Source organism: Triticum urartu, chromosome 3A (assembly GCF_056163025.1).
Source record: "Triticum urartu cultivar PI428250 chromosome 3A, HENAU_Tu73, whole genome shotgun sequence".
NCBI classification, from domain to species: domain Eukaryota; kingdom Viridiplantae; phylum Streptophyta; class Magnoliopsida; order Poales; family Poaceae; genus Triticum; species Triticum urartu.
In genome coordinates, this window is record NC_141875.1 from 410,237,056 (window position 1) to 410,246,062 (window position 9,007).

Consider the following 9,007-nt stretch of genomic DNA (forward strand, 5'->3'; position numbering starts at 1 on the left):
GAAAGATCGGCACTTCCCGATCAGATGCTGACCGCACTCTGGTTTGAACCAGGGGCTGCGCCCATGCTTTATTATAAAACTCCTATGGCTAAGTGAGGGTGTTTAAGCCGAATAGTCTGATTGCCTTGTTCGTTGCGCTAAACAACTCCTTCAAGGACCATATAATTGGATCAAGATTGTTTAGATTCCATCCCGAACACCTCCATACTACCTACGTGGGGGTAGAAGCCGACGACTGGCCAACCCTCAGATTACATACAACATGGTCGCACAGGAGGAAACAATTAAAGCATAACAAAATTACATTACAAAACAGGCTTTGTTTTTCATAATACAAGGTAAAGGCAACATGAATACATTTATTTGAATACAACGTCCTGCGAACATTGTGCTGCCGCAAGGCGAGACCCCTCCAGGACATTCGCAAAATACCATTCGGGTGTGCGGTGCTCCTTGCCCTCCAGTGGCCCTCTGGTCACCTCGATGGCGTCCATCTTCGCTCACCACATCTTGCAACGGGCGAAGGCCATGTGTGCACCTTCAATACAGGCCGAGCGCTTGATGACGTCCAGCCGAGTACACACGTTCACCATCCACCTCATGAGTCTGAAGTAGCTGCTTGGCATAGCTTCGGCTGGCCATAGCCGGATTATCAAATCATTCATGGCTAGTTCGGCCACCCTATGCAGCTCCACCAGTTGTTTCAGCTGATCGGTGAAGGACACGGGATGCTCTGGCACCGCATACTGCGACCAGAATAGCTTCTTCATAGAACCCCCTCCTTCGTCTCGGTAGAACTCCGCGGCGTCTGATACGCTGCGTGGTAAATCCGCAAATGCTCCCGAGGAACTCCGAACCCGGGTTAGTAAAAGGTATTGCTTCTCCGCATACTTGCTTTACATCTTAAATGCCTTACCCGCCGTGATCTTCTTGGCCTCCTAGATCTCCTGGAGGGCGGCCTAGGCCTCATTCCATGCAGTCTCCGTGCAGTGATGAGCCTTGGCGAGTTCGGCCCCTTGAACCGACGCATCATGCTCCAAGGCCTCGAATTTTTTTCACCGCATCCTGGAGCTCCTGCTGGACTTCTTTGACCCGGGCCTTGAGCTTCTTACGGGCGGCTTGCTGTTGGATAGCCTTCTCCTCGGCCTTGCCCAGGGCCTTCTTTAGGGCCTTGAACTCAGTTGTGGCTCCTGCACATATTACGACACCGCGGTCAATATACAGCGCCTACTCCTTTCGAACACACAGCAAGTCGTCACTCACCTTGCTCCTCCTGGAGCCGAACCCTAACCTCGCCGAGCTCGTTCTCGATCTGCTCCAGCCTTTGCCTCAGTGCAAAGACTTTGGCAACATGCAAGGTTGCGGCCAACAGCGACGCCTTCTTATCCATCCATATTATGTTAGTCTCCTATAACAAAAGATTGATCCTCTGTCCGGTTCTTCTTGCCGAACACCGGACAGTGTCTCAGGGGCAACTATCTACACAGTTTTTTCTCTTTCATACCTCGAAACCTGTCAACAGGCTGCTGCAGGCTTCATTCATACCACTCTTGGCGCACTGAATCTTCTTGATCACCACACTCATAAGGACACGGTGCTCATCCACGACGGGGGCGCCTCGAAGCGCCTCCATCAAGTTATCCGGCGCCCCTGGATGGACAGGGGCCACCGGTGGAGGCGGCGCACCCTCTCCTTCAAAGGGGGCTTCTCGCCCAACTCCAGAGCCATATGGGTCTCCAGAATCGTATTCGACTGAGGGCCGAACTGGATGCGGCCCTCTTCATCAGTCTCCATGGGGATCGGCTCCCCCATGTGTCCGGCAGTGGAGGTCTCGCCTTATGGTGCCTCCCGGACGGCGTCCTGGGCTCCTCCCCGGTTCGGAGCGGTCCTCTGGGATAACACTTCAGTGTCATCCCAGACCCCGGGGGAATAAGAAGGCGGTGGCGACATGCTCGCCATCTCCGACGGAGCCAACGAACCTCCAGATGAGGGTCGCTGGATAAGGTCGCGGGCCAGACTGCAATAGTACAATTAACTATGTCAAGATAATGAAGAGAAAGGGCCAGATGCGTGCATGAGCGAGCCATGTCACTTACGATGCGGCCTGGGGCTTAGTGCGGGGATGTCGTTCCGGGCTGCTGTCAACGTCCCATGCGGTGTTGACTGCTGGGATGCCCTTCCCCTTCTTGGGTGTCTCGTCCTCCGGATGCGTCGAAGCTGCCCTCTTCTTCTTCCTCTCCTCAAGGGGAGGGTTGTTTTCCTCCTCCTCCTCCTCTTCCTCGCCATTGTCCTCAGGGACAGAGGAATGAGCTTCGTTGTCTTCGGACGTCATGTCCGAAGTGCCCTTGCAACGGGGGCCATTCTTGGCCCCCTTGGCCTTCTTCTTGGCCTTCTTCTCCGGCGCCTTATAAGGCGTCGGCACCAGCATCTTCGCTGGACACGGGATGAACGGTTCTTCAGGCAGCTAAGCCAGACACTGGATCTGCTTCACCCTCTCCATCCAGTCCTAAAAAACAATAATAAAAGCTCAGGCATCATCCTTGAAACAAACAAGTGGATAATGCATCAAAAAGGACATACCTCGCTAGCGAGGTGTTTAGCGTTGTGTCCGCGATCTGAATCTGCGGCCGGCGGTTTCTCGTTGCCCTTAAAGAGCAACTTCCATGCACCTTTGTGAGTAGTCTCGAAGAGCCTTACTAGGGTCTGGTGTTTCTTCGGGTTGAACTCCCACAGAGGGTAGCTTCGGTGCTGGCACGGAAGGATCCAGCGAACTAGCATCACCTAGATCACATCAACGAGCTTGACGTTCTTGGTTACCATTCTTTGAATGCACGTCTGCAGCGCTATCAGGTCATCAGGTGAACACCAGTCCATACTCTTCTCGACCCAGGAGGTGAGTCGCATGGGAGCACCAGAGCAGAATTCGGCAGCTGCGGCCCAGGTGGTCCCGCGAGGTTCTGTGATGTAGAACCACTGCTTCTGCCACTCCTTTACCATGTCCACAAAAGTACCTTTGGGCCAGGAGACGTTGGACAACCTACTCACCATGGCTCCTCCGCACTCCGCGTGCTGGCCATCCACCACCTTCGGCCTCATGTTAAAGACTTTGAGCCACAACCCGGAGTGGGGTTGGATGCGGAGGAAGGCCTCACACACGATGATAAACGCCGAGATGTTGAGGAAGGAATTCTGGGACAGATCATGGAACTCTATCCCATAATAATACATCAGCCCGCGGACGAAAGGGTGGAGTGGAAACCCTAGCCCGCGGAAGAAATGGGGGATGAACACTACCCTCTCGGTGGGCTTCGGCGTGGGGATGACTTGTCCCTCAGTCGGCAGGCAGTGAGTGATCTCCTTCGCCAAGTATCCGGCCGCCTGAAGCTGAGTAATGTCCTCCTCCTTGACGGAGGAGCCCATCCACTTTCCTTGACCTCTGGATTCGGAGATGGTTGCTTGAGTGGAAAGGAGATGAGAACTTGGGCGCTGGAGCTCGAGATTGGAAAGGCGGAGACAAATAGAGGGCGTGAGAGAGGAAGAGGGAATCCTTATCCCCTTATAAAGGCGACGAATATTAAACGCCTCCTCACTCGCCTTAAGATTCGGCTATTCCCAGGTGCTGTATAAACGGCACAGTTGGGTTACCCATGCCTGCATTGATGAGAATCCTGCGATATGGGGACACGATCTCTGCTTCGACAAGATGTGCCAATGGCAACCGCATCTCGAAACGTGGAGCGACAAACAAAAACGGTTCAAAATTATGACCGGACAAACGTCAGGTCATCAGCAGATTAGACTCGTGTGAAAATATATTCTCTGTGCAGTTATGTATGGTGTGTGTGACAAGTCCGGATACTATCATCGCATCCGAAGACAATCTGCGCGCCGGACTCCTCGTCATTGAAGCCAGGTTCAGGGGCTACTGAGGAAGTCCTAGACTAAGGGGTCCTCGGTCGTTCGGCCTATTATCCATGGGCCGGACTGATGGGCTATGAAGACATGAAGGCCGACGACTGTACCTCTATCCGGATTGGACTCTCCTTAGCGTGGAAGGCAAGCTTGGCAACCGACTATGAAGATTCCTTCTTATGTAACCGACTCTATGTAACCCTAGATCCCCCCCGGTGCCTATATAAACCGGAGGGGCTAGTCCAGAAAGGATATATTCATTACCATAGTCATACAGGCTAGGCTTCTAGGGTTTAGCCATTACGATCTCATGTTACCATCGTTCCTAGATGCACAACTCGGGACCCCCTACCCGAGATCTACCGGTTTTGACACCGACATTGGTGCTTTCATTGAGAGTTCCACTGTGCCATCAACGAAAGGTTCGATGGCCCCTTCAATAGTCTATAGTGACGCTATCCAAGGAGAAACCTTCCTCCCCGGACAGATTTTTGTGTTCGACGACTTCGTACTGTAGGCCAACTCACTTGGCCATCTGGAGCAGATTGATATCTACGCCCCTGGCCACCAGGTCAGATTCGGAAGCTTGAACTACATCGCAGATATCCGTGGAGACTTGATCTTCAATGGATTTGAGACCGCAACAATCGCTCCCCCTCGCCCCGATGAACATGACTTAAAATCTGTCATCGGATCACATCTAGGAGATGGTCCCTGTTGCTGCAATGGCCTTAGAACCAGAGTAGATCGTACCATGCCGGGCCACCAAGTCCGTGGCGTTGATGCCGCACATGGACTCGGCACCTTCAATGCGTCAATGGAACTCCGGACTCGTCTCCGGCTATAAGTTCCTGACCGGGTATGCCTACGGACACCGAGCTGGATCAGTTATCGATTTTAGAATTTAGCGCCGCAGACATCTTCCACCACTCACCTTTTGGGTGATGTGCTAAACTCTTTAAAGAACTTGTCCTTGGAGAAGGAATCACAGCCGAACTATGTTCAGTTCGAACCAGAGGCTAATGATGGGGAATTTCGCTTCCCACCCGCCACCCACTTCATAGCGACTGTCGATGACTTAACTGATGTGCTTGATTACGACTCCGAAGAAATCGACAGTATGGAGGACGATGCCGACAAGGAGCAAGGCCAAGACCCGCCATTTACTGGACTTTGGATGGCCACCTCTTCGTACGATGTGTACATGGTCGACACACCTAATAAAGCTAGCGACGATGACAAATAAGATCCAGTTGCGAATAAACCTTCTGAGACACAGTCCAAGCACCGCGCCCTAAACGCTGCTCTAAGCCTCGTCGCTCAAAATATGGCAACACTGGCACCAGAGAAAATAATACTCTGGACGACGCCAAAAACAATGAAGATCCTATCGGGGCTGCATCCAAACAGGAGGAACAAGACAACATGCAAGATAACCCTGATAAATAGGCCATGCCCAATGACCCAGATGATGATAGTCATCGTCCAGACTCCGAGGATGATGAGAACCTCGGCAATGAGGACTTCATCGTGCCTGAGGCACCCCTCTAGCAGGAGCGCTTCAAGTGCCAGCTAATAGCCACTACAAGAAGCCTGAAGAAGAAGATGCAACAGCTCGAAGCTAATCAAGACCTGTTCATTGACAGGTGGACTGATGTCCTGGCAGCCGAAGAACACGGCCTCGAGCGCCAAGTCAAGAGTTACCCAAAGTGCAGATTGCTACCTCAGTTCAATGAGGAGGCACCAGATCCCATACCTCCCTCACGCAATGCGGACCGACCACCACGTGGTTGGGATAGTGCGGCGGACCGACCACCCCACGGTCGGGAAAAAACGGCAACTCAGGCCGAACAACAGCCTGCCCTACCACCTCGAAAAAATAGAGACAACAGCTCGGGACCATACATACGACCTTCGGCAGGATCTGGATAGTAGAGCAGGACACACCAGATCAATCTACGGATCGCGAGGACGCTTCCTGGCTCGGGATGACAGCTACCTATTTAGACGTGACAAACTTAGTCACACCCAAGCTGATAACCATAGACGGACTTCATCAGAGGTGCGCCATGACGCAGCCTGATATAGAGGCGCCGCACACCCTCTCTGCTTCACACATGAGGTGCTGGATAACGAATTCCCCGAGGGGTTCAAGCACGTCAGTATTGAATCATATGACGGAACAACCGATCTTGCAGTATGGATTGAGGACATTATTCTCCACATCCACATGGCACGTGGAGATGACCTCCACGCCATCAAATCCCTCCCACTAAAGCTCAAAGGGCCAGCTCGACACTGGCTAAATAGCCTGCCCGAAAATTTCATTAGCAGTTGGGAGGACTTGGAAGAGGCCTTTCTTGAAAACTTCCAAGGTACATATGTCCGGCCACCCGATGTCGATGACTTATGCCACATAGTTCAACAACCTGGAGAATCAGCCAGAAAATTCTGGACTAGGTTCCTAACCAAAAAGAACTAGATCGTTGACTGTCCGGATGCCGAAGCCCTAGCGGCCTTTAAGCATAGCATCCGTGACGAATGGCTCGCCCGCCACCTCGGCCAAGAAAAGCCGAGGTCCACGGCAGCCCTCACGGCACTTATGACCCACTTTTGCGCGGGAGAGGATAGTTGACTGGCTTGCAGTACAAACACAACCAATGAAGCAGGCCCCTCCGACGCCAAAAACAACACCAGCAAGCTCCGGCGCCACAGACACAAATGCCGAAGCAATGGCGATAACACCAATGACACTGCAGTTCACGCCGGATTCAGTGGCTCCAAGTCCGGCCAGCAAAAGAAGCCCTATAAAAGGAACGGCGGAGGACCATCCAGCTTGGACCGCATACTCGATCATCCGTGCTAGACACATGGAACACCAGACAAACCGGCCAACCATACTAACAAAGATTGCCAGGTCTTTAACCAAGCTAACAAGGTAAATAGCGGAAACAAGGAAGAGGAATCGCAGAGCGAGGACGAAGACGAGGAGCCCGGCAGCCGAACACTATGGGGCAGAAGAAATTCCTGCCTCAAGTCAAAACGGTGAACATGGAATATGCTACACACATCCCCCAAAGGGAGCGCAAGAGCGCACTCAGGGACGTTTATGCGGTAGAGCAAGTCGCCCCAAAATTCAACCCATGGTCGTCGTTCCCGATCACCTTTGATCGTCGTGATCATCCAACTAGCATCCGTCATGGCAGTTCGGCCGCATTGCTACTCGACCCAATCATCGACGGTTTTCACATGACACGAGTCCTAATGGACGGTGGTAACAGCCTCAACCTGCTCTATCAAGATACAGTAAACAAAATGGGCATTAATCCCTCACGAATCAAGCCCACGATAAACTACCTTTAAAGGAGTTATACCGGGCGTAGAGGCCCGTTGTACGGGCTCGATCACGCTGGAGGTGGTCTTCGGTTCCCCGGATAACTTTTGAAGCGAAGAGCTAATCTTTGATATCGTCCCCTTCCGCAGCAGCTACCACGCACTGCTCGGACGAACCGCGTTTGCTAGATTCAACATGGTGCCACATTATGCTTATCTCAAGCTCAAGATGCCTGGTCCACGCGGTGTCATTACAGTAAATGGAAACACGGAACGTTCCCTCCGTACAGAGGAGCATACCACAGCCCTAGCAGCAGAAGTACAGAGCGGCCTTCTCAAGCGGCACCATAATCCGGCCGCCGAGCCCCCGGACATCGTTAAGAAGGTCCGGACTACACTACAACAGGGCAGCTCGCTTCGTCAAGAGCTGAATTAGTAAATTCGGCCTCCGTCCAAGCCCCGATGAGGAAATGGCATCCGTACCGCGCATACATAACTACGCACTCAAAACCCCATGGATACTGACAGAGGCATAACCCGCTCGAGATCCACAGTGCGGCTTGACCGACCCTGGGATTCGCACACCTTTATTTATTCTTTGTCTTACGGGTTTTTTGTCTTTTCGAGGACTATGCGGACGACCCGTTTGCAGAACACACCAAGGAGGCAAGGATCTCTGGCATACAAAGGAATCTCCAGGTGGTCTCTATTAAATGATTGACATACTTGTTATACATACCCGCACGCAGCTCGCCCTTGGTTGCGGCATGTTAAATAGCTTTACTTGCTTATCACATTACTTGCACAAAGTACGCCTCGACGTACTAATTACATCACAATGGTGAATAAATGGTGGCGTCAGCTTATTACTTAATTTTCCTATTTCCTCACCTTTGTATATATTACTTATTGCACACGTACACCATGGTACGTATTACTGCGCCAGGGGCTTCATTACACCCCGCATTACGACAATAAAAGTCCAAACACTTTTCAAGTATAGTTCGGCACCCCGAACTTATAGCATTATATGCATCGGCTCTGAATCATGTCTTTGGTCAATAGTTGGGTTGCTCGGCTCCTGTGCTTACTACCTTACGTTCCGCTATATCGGCTAGGGTAGTAAAGGGAGAACTACTGCGATTGTGTCCCGGTTCTTCCGGACGAGCACCTAAGTAGAGAAAGCCGAAAACTGACTATCATGATGCGGCGAGAGCTGGTTAGCTGTTCGAAAGGTTCCAAATCGTTAGAGATTTTTTCCGCTTCTGGCGAAGAATCGGTTCATCCGATTAGGTGTGTATAACGCCCCTAGTTCGGCCTTCCGAATACCTGGGGCTTCGCCAACTTTCTTAATTGTCAAACTCCTATGGCTAAGTGAGGGCGGTAAAGGCCGCAAAGTCTGATTGCCTTGTTCATTGAGCTAAACACCTCCTTTAAGGACCGAAACATGCAGTAAAGAGTGTTTAGATTTATCCCAAACACCCCCGTAGTATCTACATGGGGGCAGAAGCCGACAACTGGTCAACCCTCAAATTTCATAAACGGTCGCACAAGATGTAAAATGTAAATCACAAGCATTATAATACATAACATCATTGTGCCATATTACAGGACATGATAATACAAATGTTCTCATGGGAATATGACATCCTTCGAACATTTATCCGCCACAAGGCGGGACCCCTTCAGGACGCCATCAAAATAGAGCTCGGGTCAATGATGCTCCTTGCCCTCCGGCGGCCCCTCGGTCATCAGCTTCTTG